This window comes from Lepidochelys olivacea (genome assembly GCF_965140295.1).
Source record: "Lepidochelys olivacea isolate rLepOli2 genome assembly, chromosome: 7".
Taxonomy (NCBI): Eukaryota; Metazoa; Chordata; order Testudines; family Cheloniidae; genus Lepidochelys; species Lepidochelys olivacea.
The window spans coordinates 123,007,654-123,026,421 of record NC_140417.1 but is presented as its reverse complement, the minus strand read 5'-3'; the positions used below and the strand labels follow the sequence as shown (position 1 = coordinate 123,026,421).

At 57.1% G+C, this 18,768-nt stretch overlaps 1 protein-coding gene across 9 annotated transcripts in view; it reads right to left on the bottom strand.

Annotated features, from left to right (window-relative positions):
• Positions 1–18,768, bottom strand: part of SEMA4G (semaphorin 4G) — a 131,008-nt gene that overhangs the window by 67,850 nt on the left and 44,390 nt on the right. The window contains exon 1 of one of the 9 annotated variants that reach the window (XM_084633648.1): positions 17,680–17,898. The exons of the other annotated variants lie outside the window; for them this stretch is intronic. The gene's annotated coding sequence lies outside the window, so the exon portion shown is untranslated. Of the gene's footprint in view, positions 1–17,679; positions 17,899–18,768 lie in introns of those variants that run through there. 9 annotated transcript variants of the gene reach the window in all.

Genomic DNA, 18,768 nt, shown 5'->3' with positions numbered 1-18,768 from the left:
TGGCACAGTGCCTTGCTCCGAGCTGCCCCTGAAGCAGGCTCCCTGGAAATCAAACCAACAAGGTTCCTTTCATGGCAGGCCGTGATGTCACTGTCCTGGAGCCACTCCTGCCCGGGAAGGGCAGCTCAGTGGTCAAAGCAGGGGAGGTATTTGGAGTCGAACTCCTGGGACCTACCCTCAGCTTTGCCACTAACTGCCCTTGGGCACGTCAATTAGCCTAGGTAAAGCAGGGACAATGCCCAGGGCCCAGTGCACTGGGAGACTTACTGCTTTGCAAGACCCTCCGATGACTGGTGCTACAGCGGCAGTTCCCAAACCATGGGCCGTCCACCCAAATGACATCACCCCATCAGCAGTTGGGATTGCCGCAATCCCTAGTGCAGGGCGGATGCCATTTGCTCCACTCAGCGTGACCTCGCATGCCCCACTGCTCTTCACGATGATGCCCTCCATGCTGTCTGGGGCCCCAGAAGAAATAATTCATTACAATGGGGTTGTGCTGGCAAAAAGTTTGGGAACCCCTGTGCTGTGGGAAGGTGACGTGATAATCTCTATTATGCTAGCACCGAGGGACCCGATCCTGGATCGAGGCCCTGCTGCGCTAGGCGCTGTACACCCCACACACACACACCCTGAAATGACTGTCCCTGCCGCACACAGCTTACAACCTGAGTCAGAGACAAGTGACAGCCAGTAGAAGCACGGGGAAACCACCGGTCAGCACGGGCAGCGGTTGTGGGCTCTGGTACCTGGCCTTTGCATGGGGGGTTACGGTAACAACCCTGTTCCAAGGGGACAGGTGTACCCGCTGCATCGTACACGGGAATTCTGACTTCAGCCCTACGGCAGGCAGCAAGCCTGCGGCTTTTCCTGCCAGGCTGTAAGCATGCTAGCCAGCGGCTTCATGGAGGCCGCTGGGTTTACTCCCCATTCCACCGCTGACTCACCACGGGAGGCCAGGGAAGGCAGGTAGGCTTTTCCCTGCTTCCCAAAGTTGGGTTACAGACCCATGGCTTCGAGAGCTACGGCTGGAAAGTACTAAGTCATCTTGGCAAGGAGCTAGACTAGCCGACCCTCACGGGCCCTTCTAACCCTACGGGTCTATGGAGCATGGTTCTGACTGCGGCCCACTCAAGCCTGGGCTCCTGGAAGGGATTCACTGAGAGGGGAAAGCGTGGATATCTGTCTGGAATAGCAACCGCTCGGTGCTCGCTCTCTCCCAGATGCACAGAGCGGCTTTCCTTTGGAGGAGACCAGCTGCCACCGCTCACTCACCAGTTGGCACTGGTCTCGCTTGCAGACCCCCCATGCTGCCAGTGCATGCTGGAGACCACCCAGCGATCAGCGTTCGAGGGAGGATATTTGCAGACGGTAGCTCATTGCAGCCAGGCTGTACCAACACAAACGTCCGTGTTTATGCAACAACAAGCTCTGGGCCGTGCTGCAGAGGCCTGACTTTCACAGCAAGAACGCCTCCGTGCCTGGGGTAACGGGGAGGCTGGTCTCCGTCGGGGCATCTAACTGGAGATCAGCTGGAGCAGCACACACTTGGCTCAGCTGGAAGTTAAACCAGCAGCGAGCTGCGTTTTCAATGGGCTGTTCTCAACGTGTGCAGAGTTAAGTACATTGTACCAGACCTAACGGGGAGCTTGAATTACATGCCAGATAGGGAGGTTCCGGATGACCTTTCCATCCAGCCCTGGGGCAGAGTATTCCTTGTGTTATTCCCGTCCCGGGGCTCAGGCATGGTGAAGACAATTCACTTCCACTCTGAGCCACGGGCCCCTCTCCACTAGTCCAGATCTAGGCCACCCAGAAACCCTGCATCAGACAGGTGGCACATGTGCACAGAAGTGGGGAGAAGCCACCAAATTCGTTATTGCCCATGACCCAAGGTTGCACCTGGCAATGTTTCAGGAAAGTAGAGCTTATTTCATGGCCGGGTGGCTGGAGGAACTTTGGCTGCTCTCTCTGCTTCCTGACTCAAGGGAGCGTAGCATCTGATCCGATATTCCTTGGGCACCCCAAGCGCACCGTGGGAGTTGAGGGGGTGACAGGCTGTGCACAAGGGCAGAAGGGGCTTGCCAGACCTCGGCTCATCCGCCTTTTGCTACATCATTGCCCATAACTTCAAATCCAACGTGCTTTGATCTGCAACAACGGTACCTCTGCCAGCTTCCCTAGGCATTCTGGCCTGATGGCTCTTGAGGCTAGGAATTATCTTCTTTAAAGTCTGGCCTAAACTTTTCCTTCCTTCGCCTTCAGGCCATTTTTTGCACTGCTGACCTGTGTGAAGAGTAATATGTAGGAGAAACAATTGATCTTAGTCACACGGCAGAGCTGGAGGGGGAAAGGAGGGAATTGCTGACTCTGAAAATGAAACCAATGAAAAGATAAAAAAAAACCCAACAGGCCGTTCTAGGAGAACCTTAGCAAAGACCACTCCCTGCCTTGGTTGGCCTAAGGAAGAAGCAAGTGGGAGAGCGGGTCCACCATGGTTGGCTGGCCTAGGCTGACGCAGATACTGTGAGGGTGTCTGAACTGCCAACGGTGTCGGCTCACGGGAAGGGATTTCTGCAGATTTGCTCACCAGCTCGGCGCGCAGAGATCAGCACTTCCAGAGGCGAGAGAGCTACAGACAGACAGACAGATACGCACACGCACACACGGAACTAATCTCTGACAGAGATGTGAGCTTTAATCTGGGTGCATCTCTGCCTGCTCGGTTAGTCACTTTCCACTCCGCTCTCACATCCTGCTGGGGCCTGGGAAGGCAGGTGGCTGAACTGGATCAGAGAGGAGGGTTTTCCTGGGAAGAGCCGCATTAAGGTTGTCCAGCCTGACGGAAGGTGCATTTAGACAGGAGGCCTCCCCTGCTCCCTGTCTGCCCTGGGACAGGAGAAGAGCCACAGTCCACGTCCCTTACGGCACAGAGGATCCATTTCCAGTGGCACGAGGAACACAAGCAGGCCCGGTTTAACACAGCACGCGTGCTTCACACGCACCAGGTCACCTCCACAACCCCTAGTTCTAGGCCCCAGCCCAGGCACTCCCCTGCACTGCGTGGCACGCTCTGTGTCGGCTGCAGAGCAGGGCGGAGGGTCGCAGTAACAGAACGGGGGCACGGGGGGAGCTTTTCATGCCCCACGATATGCAGCCACGGGCAGGACCCATTTGGCCGGGGGCAGAGGAAGCTCAGGCCAGCAGGGCTAAGGGGACCCACGGCGGGACAGCTTTTGGCCAGCTAATGGCAGTTTTGGAGGTGGGGGCGGGGGACAGGAGGAGCCAGACAACAGCCGGGGGTCCTAAGCCAGCCAGGTGCGGAGCTGAGATGCCTCCACCAGCTCTGCAGCTCCTAGGGCTCCTGCTGGCACAATCAGCTCCAGGGCTGCACGACCCAAGCTCTCTTACTGCCCGGCTCAGACGCCCCCAGGGACAGGCAGCGCTGCGCCCACTCCTCCCCAGGACAACGCTTCAGCCCTTTCCACTGAGAGGCAGCACACCCGTCACCCAGGAAGGACCAATCTCTCTCTGCCGGTCCCTGCTGAATGGAAGATGGCACGAGGGAGAAGTAGCGAGAACCCTCATGCTATGGCAAAGGAAGCGGGGTACGGTGGAGAGAGACAGAAGGGGGCAGCCGCTCGTCCTATACGGCTCATTCTGCAATTTTTCCTTAGAGTTAGGACTCCACTTTCATCAGCTTAGGGGGCTCAAAGGTAGCTCGGTTATGTCTACACGTGCAGCAATCACACCTCCTGACTGCAGTGTCGACAGACTCTAAGGGCAGGTCTACACTTAAAACACTGTATCAGCACAGCTGAAGTGCTTCAATGAAGATGCTCTCCGTCGACGGGAGAGAGCTCTCCCGTCGGTGTCATTAATCCTACCGACAGGCAGTAGCTATGTCGGCGCTGTCTACATCGGCGTTTAGGTCAGTGTAACTAAGTCACTCAGGCATGTGGATTTTTCACACCCTGGGGCAATGTAGTTACACCGAAATAATTCTGTCGTGAAGACCTGCCCTGCTAAGACGCCTCTCCAGACAGGGACAAAGAACACGGCAAGCGTTCCATCGGATGAAGTGGGTTTTAGCCCACGAAAGCTTATGCCCAAATAAATGTGTTAGTCTCTAAGGTGCCACAAGGACTCCTCCCTGTTTCTGCTGATACAGACTAACACAGCTACCACTTTGAAACCCAAAACCAGAAGGGCGCTTTCCCCTTCAGTTGAAAGGTTTATTGGATGTGATGCAACTGGACAACTAAGTCAACAGGAGTGTAGCTCCCTGCATTGTACATTTAAAAACCAAAGCCTGGGCCAGCCTCTTCAGAAGAGAAAAGCTAGCCAGGAACAAACCTGACCACGTGGGGAAGAGATTGAAAAGATCCAGATGTTTTCAATTTCCCTACCTCCTCCTGCAGCCCGAGGGAGCTGGAAGCCTCCTTTCATGAGGCAACATCTGTTCTCAAAGGCAGCCCTTTCCTGTACAGCTGGATTCATGCCTCTTTTGGCAATTGAGAGAGACAAGGTAAGGGGAGGTGATATCCTTTACTGGCCCATTCTCTTTGCAATTAACACGTGGAGCCTCATAACAAGATTTTTTCAGCTTTGACGCAGCCGTGTCCTATGCCTTCAGATGAAGGACGGGTGCTGAGACGGGACGGGGAAGGCGTCCCTGAAGTTGCAAGTCACAGCAGGGAGACTTGAGCGGACGGGGCCTTCAGGTGAAGACATTTCAGGCAGTGACCAAAAACGAAAAGGAGAAGTGGGAGAATACAGGGGCAATTTGGCACCTTAGCCGAGTTGTTTCTAGGGTGAGCGGGTTTCCCACCATTATTCCACCAGATTTCAGCTTCTCCTTAAAAAGTTGCCTGGAAATTCAGCATCTGCCTTGGATTCCGTTCCAGCAGGGAGGAAATTCCGGCCAAAACCCCACGCAACATGCCAGTAACCTGATCCGGTCGTGCAAACCTGTCTAATCCAGCCGGGCATTTCAGAGGAAGGTGTAAAACTGTAATGGAGGGAGCCAATTAAGCAATGCGGTGTGTAGGGAAAAGCCCACTTCCTGCTGTCCACAAAGAAGGTGGGAGGATTAAACCATTCCAGCCACACAAGATTTAACTTGCTGGCCTTCTGCAGCAGCTAACTCCAGCCAGTTTAGTGGTAACTAGGGTGATGAGATTAGGTGCCCAGAGTGCTCAGGGCACGAGATACATTACAAACACAAGTGCTTGCCCCGAAGACCTTACACAGCCGGCCGCCGGGGTGGGTACACAGCACAGTGTGCAAGGAAAGGGGTCGAGGCAGGATGCAACACTGTAACATTGTGCAACCCGAGTCTATGATGCTGGTGTTTCACCACACGATCCCTTGTTTTCACACTAAAGGTCAGGGTAATAAAGCAGGGCCTGACGCATATGACGTGCCCTTGAGGTTCCCAGCTAGATAATTATTCCTCTGGGACTAGGGCTTCGGAGCTGTTCTCCGGCTCCGCTCCAGCTCCAGGCAAAAACCTGCAGCTCCACTGCGCCGCGCTCCAGCTCGGGGCTCTGCTCCAAAGCCCTGTCTGGGACTCTTCAAGGCTAAGCAAGCCTTGCGGGGCTGCCACCTGCAAGCCTTGGGCCAGTGGGGCACAAACTTTTCCAGTTGTGCCCAACCTTACCATTAACAGAATCTGTCTGCAACCTCCCCCAGCCGGGGCCGAGTGGAGCTGGGCCTGGGGGCGGAGCTGGGCCTGGGGGCGGAGCTGGGCCTGGGGGCGGAGCTGGGCCTGGGGGCGGAGCTGGGCCTGGGGGCGGAGCTGGGTTGGGGGCGGAGCTGGGCCTGGGGGCGGAGCTGGGCCTGGGGGCGGAGCTGGGCCTGGAGGCGGAGCTGGGCCTGGAGGCGGAGCTGGGCCTGGGGGCGGAGCTGGGCCTGGGGGCGGAGCTGGGCCTGGGGGCGGAGCTGGGCCTGGGGGCGGAGCTGGGCCTGGGGGCGGAGCTGGGCCTGGGGGCAAAGCGGAGCTGGGCCTGGGGGCGGAGCTGGGCCTGGGGGCGGAGCTGGGCCTGGGGGCGGAGCTGGGCCTGGAGGCGGAGCTGGGCCTGGGGGCGGAGCTGGGCCTGGGGGCGGAGCTGGGCCTGGGGGCAAAGTGGAGCTGGGCCTGGGGGCGGAGCTGGGCCTGGGGGCGGAGCTGGGCCTGGGGGCGGAGCTGGGCCTGGGGGCGGAGCTGGGCCTGGGGGCAAAGCGGAGCTGGGCCTGGGGGCGGAGCTGGGCCTGGGGGCGGAGCTGGGCCCGGGGGCGGAGCTGGGCCTGGGGGCGGAGCTGGGTTGGGGGCAAAGCGGAGCTGGGCCTGGAGGCGGAGCTGGGTTGGGGGCAAAGTGGAGCTGGGCCTGGAGGCGGAGCTGGGCCTGGGGGCGGAGCTGGGTTGGGGGCAAAGCGGAGCTGGGCCTGGGGGCGGAGCTGGGCCTGGGGGCGGAGCTGGGCCTGGGGCAAAGTGGAGCTGGGCCTGGGGGCGGAGCTGGGCCTGGACGTGGAGCTGGGTTGGGGGCAAAGCGGAGCTGGGCCTGGGGGCGGAGCTGGGCCTGGGGGCGGAGCTGGGTTGGGGGCAAAGCGGAGCTGGGCCTGGGGGCGGAGCTGGGCCTGGGGGCGGAGCTGGGCCTGGAGGCGGAGCTGGGCCTGGGGGCGGAGCTGGACCTGGGGGCGGAGCTGGGCCTGGGGGCGGAGCTGGGCCTGGGGGCGGAGCTGGGTTGGGGGCAAAGCGGAGCTGGGCCTGGGGGCGGAGCTGGGCCTGGAGGCGGAGCTGGGCCTGGGGGCGGAGCTGGGCCTGGGGGCGGAGCTGGGCCTGGGGGCGGAGCTGGGCCTGGAGGCGGAGCTGGGCCTGGGGGCGGAGCTGGGCCTGGGGGCGGAGCTGGACCTGGGGGCGGAGCTGGGCCTGGACGTGGAGCTGGGTTGGGGGCAAAGCGGAGCTGGGCCTGGGGGCGGAGCTGGGCCTGGGGGCGGAGCTGGGCCTGGGGGCGGAGCTGGGTTGGGGGCAAAGCGGAGCTGGGCCTGGGGGCGGAGCTGGGCCTGGGGGCGGAGCTGGGTTGGGGGCAAAGCGGAGCTGGGCCTGGGGGCGGAGCTGGGCCTGGGGGCGGAGCTGGGCCTGGAGGCGGAGCTGGGCCTGGGGGCGGAGCTGGGCCTGGGGGCGGAGCTGGGCCTGGGGGCGGAGCTGGGCCTGGGGGCGGAGCTGGGCCTGGGGGCGGAGCTGGGCCTGGGGGCGGAGCTGGGCCTGGGGGCGGAGCTGGGTTGGGGGCAAAGTGGAGCTGGGCCTGGGGCAAAGTGGAGCTGGGCCTGGGGGCGGAGCTGGGCCTGGGGGCGGAGCTGGGCCTGGGGGCGGAGCTGGGCCTGGGGGCGGAGCTGGGCCTGGGGGCGGAGCTGGGTTGGGGGCAAAGCGGAGCTGGGCCTGGGGGCGGAGCTGGGCCTGGGGGCGGAGCTGGGTTGGGGGCAAAGCGGAGCTGGGCCTGGGGGCGGAGCTGGGCCTGGGGGCGGAGCTGGGCCTGGAGGCGGAGCTGGGCCTGGGGGCGGAGCTGGACCTGGGGGCGGAGCTGGGCCTGGGGGCGGAGCTGGGCCTGGGGGCGGAGCTGGGTTGGGGGCAAAGCGGAGCTGGGCCTGGGGGCGGAGCTGGGCCTGGAGGCGGAGCTGGGCCTGGGGGCGGAGCTGGGCCTGGGGGCGGAGCTGGGCCTGGGGGCGGAGCTGGGCCTGGAGGCGGAGCTGGGCCTGGGGGCGGAGCTGGGCCTGGGGGCGGAGCTGGACCTGGGGGCGGAGCTGGGCCTGGACGTGGAGCTGGGTTGGGGGCAAAGCGGAGCTGGGCCTGGGGGCGGAGCTGGGCCTGGGGGCGGAGCTGGGCCTGGGGGCGGAGCTGGGTTGGGGGCAAAGCGGAGCTGGGCCTGGGGGCGGAGCTGGGCCTGGGGGCGGAGCTGGGTTGGGGGCAAAGCGGAGCTGGGCCTGGGGGCGGAGCTGGGCCTGGGGGCGGAGCTGGGCCTGGAGGCGGAGCTGGGCCTGGGGGCGGAGCTGGGCCTGGGGGCGGAGCTGGGCCTGGGGGCGGAGCTGGGCCTGGGGGCGGAGCTGGGCCTGGGGGCGGAGCTGGGCCTGGGGGCGGAGCTGGGCCTGGGGGCGGAGCTGGGTTGGGGGCAAAGTGGAGCTGGGCCTGGGGCAAAGTGGAGCTGGGCCTGGGGGCGGAGCTGGGCCTGGGGGCGGAGCTGGGCCTGGGGGCGGAGCTGGGCCTGGGGGCGGAGCTGGGCCTGGGGGCGGAGCTGGGTTGGGGGCAAAGCGGAGCTGGGCCTGGGGGCGGAGCTGGGCCTGGGGGCGGAGCTGGGCCTGGGGGCGGAGCTGGGCCTGGGGGCGGAGCTGGGCCTGGGGGCGGAGCTGGGTTGGGGGCAAAGTGGAGCTGGGCCTGGGGCAAAGTGGAGCTGGGCCTGGGGGCGGAGCTGGGCCTGGGGGCGGAGCTGGGTTGGGGGCGGAGCTGGACCTGGGGGCGGAGCTGGGCTCAGAGGCGGAGCTGGCCTGGAAGCATAGCGCTCCTTCCCTGTCCCCCATGGGGCTGGCCCGGGCCTGGACGCCGAGCAGGACTGGGGAAGGAGAGAGGCTGGGGACGGAGCAAGGCTGGGGATGTGGGGACCACTGCCTTAGGGGGAATGCCATCACCACAGTCAGTATACGTATTGTGGTTGTGGAGCAGGGCAGCAAGGCGCTAGGCGCTGTACAAACACAGAACAAAGACAGTCCCTGCTCCAAGAGGGGAAGCCGAAGGAAACAATCAGGTGATAGTGGTCAGCACACAGCAGAACAGGCAGGGGTCTCAGCACACCAGCTGCCCACCCACAGCATCTGATTACTTCCCAGCTTAAAGTAGATTGCCATATTGAGGTGCCCAGCAAACCTCATTGAATCTCCAACTCTTCTCTGGTTATAGGAAGCTCAGTGTGAGGTAACAGGGTCCCCCCAACCCCACACGACTGGAGATTAGGGGGCTCTTCTGCACATCCTTCTATTTGCTATCTCAGACAATTGTACCAGCCGTTAGTTCCTTTCCTGGCAGAGGAGCAAAGGGCAAGGTCTGGGGTCTGACCCAGAGTCTGACAATTAAGTTCTTTCACCAAGACAGGATGACGCAAGTTACTGGGGGATCAAAGTGCTAACGGAGACTTATGTGGAGTGAAGGATGGTGTCCCTAGCCTCTGTTTGCCAGAAGCTTGGAATGAGCGACAGGGAACGGATCACTTGAGGATTCCCTGTTCTGTTCATTCCCTCTGAGGCACCTGGTATCGGCCACTGTCGGCAGACAGGACACTGGGCTAGATGGACCTTTGGTCTGACCCAGTCTGGCCGCTCTGATGTTATGTTCTAAGGGGCCTCTAGTGAATCATCAGTCCTTGCACACAAGCTGTGACTGCCAGTTCCAACCTTCCCAACCCTCCCATCGTAGACGGGTGCAAAGTCTAACCCTGATTATCTCTGGTCAAGACGATCCCCAAAACCTCAGCTCGTTCCATCGGCTGAATGGCTAGGATTGTGCCTAGAACTTACATGATGTTTTCCCTGCTGCATCATAAACCAACAGCTTCTGGTTTCATCCCTGGGGCCTGGTAAGCAGAAAATTGGCTCCACTATATAAATATGCCTTTAAATATCCACTGGGGGCACGGCCAGTGGGGAAGGGAATGCCAGGAAACATCTAATAACGGGCTGGAGCTTCGAGAGCTCAGAACCCCACCGGGTGGGTGCGTCTGAAAGCCCAGTCGGGCACTTCGGAAAATACTGGCCAATGTGACTGATGGGAAGAGACACCATCCGAGCGAAAACGAGAGAGACTCAGCCCTGTCCTGTGTCTGACCCCGCATCATACAGGCAGGGAGCCCCCAGCCTTTTAAACGGACCCTCGCTTTAACAGCTTCTTGCAGCCAGGGGGCCCGAGGTGCGTCACAAACATGGCGTAAGTGTCACACACCGGTGAGGTGGCCGTTCGACCCAGTTTAGAGTGGCTTGAACGAGGTTATATGGAGAGTCTGCCAGAACCAGGAATGGACCCAGCCACCCAGCTCAGCGCCCGGCTCTAACCACTCAGCAGCACTCCCTCTCTGTGCCTGTGGGCATGACTGACTTCCTTTGCTCCCAATGCAGATGGAGCAAGAAGCTTTTCAGAGAGATGGCCGGCGAGGTAAACTGTCACTGCAGTGCCCGGCTTCCTTGGTGGAGAGTTCTCCACAGGGATTTGCCAGGGCTGTCTCTCTCGGCACTGCTCCTTTCAGGGAGCTGGAATATTTCAGATGCCTCCGAGCAAAGCGCACCCAAGGAAGCCACCTGGCTGCATTCTCGGGTCATCTCTGCAGCGTCTGCTTTTGCCCAGGGTTTCCCTCCCTTGCAGAATTGCTGCTATGCACCCACCGTTTATAGAGAGATTGAAAATCAGACTCTTGCTAATATGCCCAACGCAGCCATGCCCAGGGCAGGCGACTGCCCAGAGGATCAGCTCCCGTTACCGCCCCAGTAGCTGCGGTTAGCTTTGGAAGCCTGGATGCCCATGAGCCCTGCCCCGCCCGCCAGCGCTACGGAAAAGACACGTGGCCTCGTCACGTGCAGAGTCACGGGAACACATTTGTTCCACTCAACCCTGGAGCTTGAGTCCTCCCGGCTGAAGGCTCACCATGTGCCCGCAGGAAAGCCACACTGTTTGGCTATAGATATTCAGGCCTGTCTGTAAAGGCCTGTACTCTAAGAATTTAGGTGTATTCTTATCACTTAGCTAGTTACAGAGGCATAAAAGAGAAAATCAAAATCACTGTCTGACTGTACAGGGCCGTCTCTCACTGTGACAGTCTGAGGCCCTGTTCTTAGGCTAAGGCCTTTGGCTAAGCAGCAGAGGCAGCCGTAAGCTGGGAAGCGACCAGTCACCTCCTCACATTCCAACCAAGTCACATTGAAAGAAGGTGCTAGTGGGCTGTTAGGATACAATCCTGTCCTGATAGTGCCTATCGCCTCCAGAGAAAGGGAAGTGCCTAGAAGATGTAAAAGGAAACTTAGTTTGAGAGCAACCTGTCTGGCAAGAACTCACTTATTAATAGCTGGGATGTGAAATCCTCACTTCTATATTGTTTTGTCATTATAGTTCCCACTTTGCTATGGTTTATCTGTATAATCTCTGTCTGGTTCTGTGATTGTTTCTGTCTGCTGTATAATTAATTTTGCTGGGTGTAAAATAATTAAGGTGGTGGGATATAATTGGTTACATAATCATGTTACAATATGTTAGGATTGGTTAGTTAAATTTCAGTAAAATGATTGTTTAAGGTATAGCTAAGCAGAACTCAAGTTTTACTATATAGTCTGCAGTCAATCAGGAAGTAAGGGGGGAGAAATGGGAACAGGGAATGGGGGTGTGGAAACTGGAATCATGTTTCGCTAAGGGGGGAACAGGAACAGGGACACAGGTAAGGCTCTGTGGTGTCAGAGCTGGGAAGGGGGACTCTAAGGAAGGAAACTGGAATCATGCTTGCTGGAAGTTCACCCCAATAAACATTGAATTGTTTGCACCTTTGGACTTCGGGTATTGTTGCTCTCTGTGCATGCAAGAAGGACCAGGGAAGTGAGTGGGTGAAGGAATAAGCCCCCTAACACACACGTTTGGGAGCATGACGGGCCCCCCAACACTAGAGGGCATCAGGCAATGAGAATTGGGGCTCAGAGCTGTGTCCCCACATCCTGCTCTATATTTACTCCTCTGGCTGAACTGGGAGCTGTGCCGGCAGCTTCTGCAAGGACTGGGGGCCAGCTCTTCCAGCAGGGCACTGGGGAGGGAGAACAAAAGGGCCCCAGAACCCGACACCGAGGGCTTCAGAGAACCTGCAAGCAGCACACTGCTGATAAATGAGGGTGAGTCTAACCCCACGCCCAGCTGAGGTGGCGCGAGCCCCGCAGGCTGTGACCTCGGCAGCTCTCCCAAGCGACACAGGGTCGGGTCTGGGCAGCGTTTGAGAGAGACTTCCCAGGAGAAGCCAGAAGGCGGCAGGCAGTGGGGACGGTGGGACAGATGGTGGCTTTCCTCCCCTCTTAGAGGGAGCCACGAATCACTGCATCGGGCTGGGCCATCCTGCCGGGGGTGCGAAACAGACTCCAAACACTTGTGGTCCTGGAAGATTGGAGGGCATTTTTTGCAAGACGAGGGGCTGTGGAATGTCCTGACCTTCCCCCCGGAGCTTTGACTGGATATTGTCTTATGCTTTACTCCTCAGGTTCACAGGCACTGCACGGTGTCAGGCGTCGCACAGTGGAACCCTGGGTCTGCCACCCAGAGCGCCCCCACCTGGCCAGAAAGGGAGAGATGGGTGGGAGAGTCCGCTGCGCTTTCCAGCCCCTTGGTCGCCCCTGCTTTCTCAGGAACGTCTTTCACCTGGTGCGACCCAGACAGTCTCCTCTGAGGAGTTACCTGCAGCCCCGGCCTCAATCGCCAAGCCCAGCACTGGGTTGTAGCCATCGGCTCTCGGGAACGCAGCAGAGACATTTCCAGCAAAGAGCATTTCACAGCGGCACGTTGCCAGCTGGCTCAGCTTCCCACTGCCGCTGGGCTTTGGAGACTTGAAGCGGAGCGGAGCGGGGCGGGGGGGGGAAGCAAGACTGAGTGAATTGGTTTCCCAGGCCCTTCTCTATTCTCTGCCAGCACAATGCTCCGTGCTCACATGGGTCCTTGATCATAAGCCAATGGAGGATGCATTTGTGGAAATACCCAGGGTAAGACCCCTGGTAGTGCCGAACGATTCATGCAGGGCTCCTATTCTCCAGGGGCTTGGACGCCTGGCCCTGGACTCTATGCACCCGGGGCCAGGTTCAGAGACCAGCCATCCCAGGGCAGGTCCAGCACCAGGGCTGGCCTATCCCTCCCCTCCCCACCCCACCAACAACCTCAACCTTGTTAGGAGACCACCTCCACGGACTCGCCCTTCGTGCCCATCCAGTCCTGGTCCCCCTATCGAGAGGGCTAGTGGAGCTGCTGTATTAGAAACCCGACCGGGACCCACCAGCTTGTCTCACCCTCGGCTGGCTGATACCAGAGCAAAAAGCGGGGGGTGGGAAAGGCCTTGCACTGAGTATGTGGATGCAGGTCTGAGCAGCAAAGCGGGCAGTGCTGCTCCTGGAGAAGCAGCCGCTCAGCGAGACACAGCTGTGCGTACTGATAACATCTAGTCTCATACATGCTCGCTTCACAGGATCAGGCCTCACGTGCACTGGAGAAGGGGGAACCCTGGCTGTCCCAGCAGCCAGGTGCCCCTTATGCAGCATCTCCCGCAATAGCCAGCGAGGGAGGAAATACCCGACCCTAGTGAACTCATCACGATTTACATCCACTTATGTGGGCCGGCTCATTAGGAACACAGATTTAGGATTAACGATTTGCAGTGGTTCTTTGGCCATGGGGGTGAGAATGGGACTCAGGCAAGTCCTGACCCCGCTGCACACAGGTAACCAACAGCAGGACTGGCCTCTCATTGCCACTCGGGAGACAAGACAGGCTCCAGTAAAGCACAACCGGAAAAGCATCAGAGAGGATGAACGTCAGACAGCCACAACTCTGCCTCCAACCCCACGCAGTCACCTTTAAAGACACCTCTGTGCTAGCAAACATCAGCACATTTCCAAACCCGGGGGAGCCCAGCAATGGAAACCAAGCCCTCTCTCCCCCTGCACAAAAAGCAAAACATTAGAGCGGTGCCTGATTACGAGTCATGAGCAAAGAAGCTATTTCCAGCAACACGTTTTGATCAGCAGCGAACAACGGAAAGGTCTCCCTATGCCCACCTAGGTAATGAGTCAGTCATTCTTTGTACAGTTTCATTTCGTTGCTTCTGCACTTGCAGCGAGCAGCTTTAAACACCCTCCCGGAGCGTCTCCCACCTCCCCCCCCCCCCGCCTTTGTTCCACTCTTCGGTTTCAGGAGAGGATAGAGAGGCGTTCACAGAAGCAGCAGCAGCCCTGGGATAAGCTTTCGAGCTACTTCTCAAAGCGCTTGCCAGTCTCAAGCAGGGGAAGTCAGAATATCGAGTGGCAAAAGCTAATCCGTATCGAGAGTTTTGTAATTTACCAAAAAAATCCTTGACGTTGCCCTGGGGCCTGCTAGTTCCTGTTTTAAAACAGCACAGGCTAGACTCTGGGGAGGTGGGTTTTAAAGGCCATTAACCAAACCTTGAAGTTGATGTCTCTTTATTGCCCGCTTTTGCGTTTCTGCCTCTCAATTGGGCTCTAATGAACAAAATCTTCATCTCCTCTAAGCTGTTCAGTTCCAATCCCATCGCAGGAATAGCCATTCCAGCAGAAGCTGCCTGCTAATTTTAAAAGGAACTAATGAGAACAGGAGAGATGGGCCAAGAACTCTGAATAGAAGACCTCTTGATAAAGCAACTCATGTGGATTGGTTTACTTAAGATTTTCTTTATATGTATATTGTTTATATATATATATATCACACACACACCAACTACCTAGCCCTCCAGAACACTGTTCAAACATGCTTGCTGCAGATGTTTTCCCAAGAGCAAATATTTCATCAGATCTGAAACAGAGAACAAACAAATTCTAAAAAGGCTAAACGAGATTCCAGGCCTGGAGAGAAAAGCTGGAGGGGTGAATTTTCCAGGCAAGATCAAAAGCCAGTCCCATAGAATGGCTGTGTTGCCCCCTTCTTCTGACACCTGTGTCCCATTAAAACATTTCTGCTGAGCAGTCGCTGATGTCTGGAGTCTTGCTGGTCAGCTTCCCAGCAGAGGAGAAATTAAAGTCAAAGAATTCGGGTACACTCCAAGGGTAACTCCTTGATTTTACACACACACCAGTCCTGGAACAGAGGTGGTCAAAAGAGCATGCAAAGCCATCCTTTCTTCTAGGAATCTCAGCCCAATAGCAGTGCCCTGTTCCTCCTTGAGGCATTGGAGACCAAGGCAGAGAGCAAACTCTCCTGCTTGCATAGCAACCTCTCTCCTCAGGCTGCCTCTATGCAGAAACCTCCCATAACACAAAACTCAACATGGCAGCATGTCTCCCCAAGAGTCAAAACTTGCTCACATGCTAAGAACGTGGATGACTAGGACAGTGCCACCTGGTGACACCTGCCATTAGAGCAGCCACGGCCATCTCTCTTTTCCTTGGCAGTCCTGTGAGAGCCATGGAGGCTGTTCAATTATCCCAAGAGGTGCAGTTTATTGGGCAGCGAGCTGGAGCACACTACCAAGGCAGGTGTGAATGGGGGCAGAGAGGGATAGGAGAGGAAGGAAGGAGCTAGCCTGTGCTGGACCTGTTCTGTGCATACCTATGATTTCAATCCCTGATAGCACTAAGTGGATTCTCTCTATAATTCTCTCTCTCGGTATAATATTTCGATACCATTTTACTACTCCCCCATCCCCAAAATAGGGTCACATTAAGCCACCTCTTGGGGGTGGCACCATCATTTTGCTAATGAAGCCTGTTCCGTCCCCTCCCCCCAAGCACAGACGAGATCGCAGTCTTCCCCCAAGCATCCTCCCACGTTACAGAGGGGCGCGCAGGAGCCTGGCTGACTCAGACGTGGGTCAAGGAGAGAAATGACAGGAGAGAGTGAGCTTGGGCATTTCTGCGCAGAGCACAAAGGGGGAACTCATCTCTAACTCCAGTAACTGGAACCTCTGAGATCAGACTTCTGGAGTCGCTGGGCCACCGACTGCCCCCTGCAGTTGGGAGCGAAAAGGGGCAGTTTGGATTTTAAGTGTGTGGAGCAAAATCTTTGTGTGGATTTTTTGTTTTAAACTTACACAAAAAAGAGAGATCTCTGCTCTCCACCACGGGCAGCGCTGCTCTACCTCACGATCACCGAGCTATTTCAGCCCAGCAGCGTCTCTAGACCGGTGTCTTTCTGGGACCAATGTAATATGCTTCTGAGGAAGCACACCAGACCTGGGTGGAGGAGAAGGAAGGGGAGTATATTTCGCAAAATATTTTGCAAGGAACTAAGGTGTTTTTGTTTTGTCTGAAATTCCATCGGCCCATGAAAGTGTCAAATAAATTTTGTTGGTGAAAAAACCCGACAATATGATTTTGTTGGGGGAAAAACCCACTTGCTCTTTTACTCTTCCCCCATCCCAGCTGGAAAAGAGGGGGTTCGGGGTGGGGGGGGGAGATCAAGTGAGAATTTCCCCCAACAAAGACAAAAAGTTGTGTTTCAAGACTTTAAAAAACGGTGTTTTGATGAAAATGAAATTTTTCTGCAAATATTTTTATTTTGGTCAGGAAAAAGAAGCCACTTTTCATTTAAACACCCACACAGCCCTAACTTTACTGAAAATGTTTCAACCAGCTCCCAAGAGAACATACCTACAACCCTCCCACCTAGGAGGAAATGGGCATTTGTGCTTCCTGCTCTGAATGCCACAGGACAAAGTGTTGGAGGCCACGTAGGTACCCAGATTAGAGGTGCTTTGCCATCATCCCAACCGCCAGCTCTGCAACGCTGGGCAGAGTACAGCACGGCCAGAGTCTCCTTGCTGGTCCTCCCAGTTTATAGCATCTGCCTGTAGCTGTCTCCCCCCATCCTTTTACTCTCCACTCGGTTGTAGATTCAGTCCCAACTTCATCACTTCTTTTATGACGGCCACGTTAGCTTCTCCAGAGCAGGTTAACGCTATCCTTCACCTTGGCTTGTCCTCCCGTCTCTCCAGGGGAAAAGGCCCATCCACCATCCCACGCCTCACTGCCCAGCTGTCAGAAAGCTGGACTCCAGCTTCCAGTTCAGCAGGATGTACTGAGCCAGACTGTCCCCCGCTGTGAGCCTTTTCTCATCATAAACACCCACGCAAAGCGAGCGGCAAACGCTACTCATCATCCACACGGCCACTTGGCCTGGGCAATGGAGAACCAGGCCCAATGCACGCAGCCCTTCAGGAGGGCTGGGTACGGAAAGGGTCCAATTCTGCAAACACTGGACTGCCTTGAGACACCCAAGCGAAGCCTCCAAGAGGAGTGAGGGGTACAAATCCTCGGGATCGGGCAACTGGTGGGAACCGCCCACGTAAAGCAGGAAGGTACAGTATTATAGCAGCTGCGTTAGGAGGAGACTCGGTAACTGGAAACAACCCTGTTCTCCAATCCAACACCAAGATGAAAGACTGAACCAGAAGCCCCTACTGAAGCTGACAGCCCGACAGAGCCGGGTAAGACACTGAAGAATCTAAGCTCTCCGTTTACTCTAGAGTGGCAAGGCATTTTTAAATTACTGGTTGATTCAAGTGTTTATTGAACAGTAATCAGAGCAGAGACTGGCCGTGCATGCCTTCCCTCCCCCAAAAAGAGCAGGGAATTTAGCAGTGAGAGCTCTGACAAGCTCAGCATCCTGACGGGATGTTCTTTTCCCCATCACACAGGCCAATCTGCTTCCCAGGAGGAAGCCCTCACCAGCCAGACGGCCGCTCGCCCCACGTCCGTCCCCAGCACTGTCCTCCTTTGCAGAGCTAACAGTGGGAGCCGTTTTAATTTTCATGGCCATATAGGAAAAACTAAACCACCGTCCTGTGTCGCTGCCCATTGCTCCGGGATGGCGATTACATCAGCGCAGCCATTTTCGTCGGCTCTGCAGACCCAGCCCGGCAGAGCCCGTGCTTTGTTTCAAGTCCCCGGGCTCTATGAGCAGCCAACGGGAGTACTCACGTGCTTAAAAGCGCTTTGCTGGATCAGGGGTCAAAAGCCTCAGGCCTGAGATTGCGAGAGGTGCTGAGTTCTTGCTCTTCCCGCTGGGGTCTGATGCTGGCATTCAGGGCCTCGAAAGAATCAAGGGGGAGCTGTAACATGCTGACCCTCCTCCCCCGTAGCAATCCATTCCCACCTGGCAGTAGCTGCCGACAGAATATTGGGGCCTGCCACTTTCTCCCATTCCTTTGTACACCAGCGGCCGTTAAAAAGCTCCTCATTAGCTCTGTGTGCGGATATTGAATGCAGCTGTCACTGTTCCCCTCCTGCAACAACAAGTCGCCCGAATATTCCCCTCTGGATTCCTTTTCCCACAAAGCACTTCTAAAACCGCCGCGGCCCACCGAGAAATGGATGATCTTGTTTTCATTTGCAAGGCATGCACAGAAAGTGGCCTTGCTTAGATGCCCCCATGGGATCCGTTCCCATCTCGGCTCCGCTTATTAATGGCTTGTAACTTTCTCACATCTATTTAGAGACACCAGTTCCCTTCCCAGCCTGCCTGAAACACACACAGTGGCCATTCCCCCTCAGACACGGCTGCCCTTTGTTTTTACAATAGTACATTTGTGCATTCTGTTAAAAGCTCACCAGAGCGGTGCAAGGTCTGGGTGCAGCACAGGAAAGGGAGAACCGGCTGGCATGGGAGACTGATAAAAAAGCACACAGAGCCTCCGCCCTCAGTCACTGATTTTAAATCAGCCCAGCTGATTAGTGGTCCAAGCCAGCCGACTGCTGTATGGCGGCCTATGCAACGCAAATCCAGTGCTGAGTCTCAGAATGGCTCACGCCCATTTATGTCTTATTTTCCTTTCTCTATACAGACCACCAACAGGTGGGCCTGGGGCTGGAGTTAGAGACCCTCCAAAGTCTAGATTTGGAAACACATCACTGCAAGATTAAGGTGATCCAGAGACCCACAGTTCTGAACTTTGCTACTGAGCCAAAGCCAACAGCGTACATGGCGATCAGTCAGTACGTAAGTCAGCACCCTTTGCAGGGCTACTTCATAAGAACGGCCATCCAGAGTCAGACCAAAGGTCCATCCAG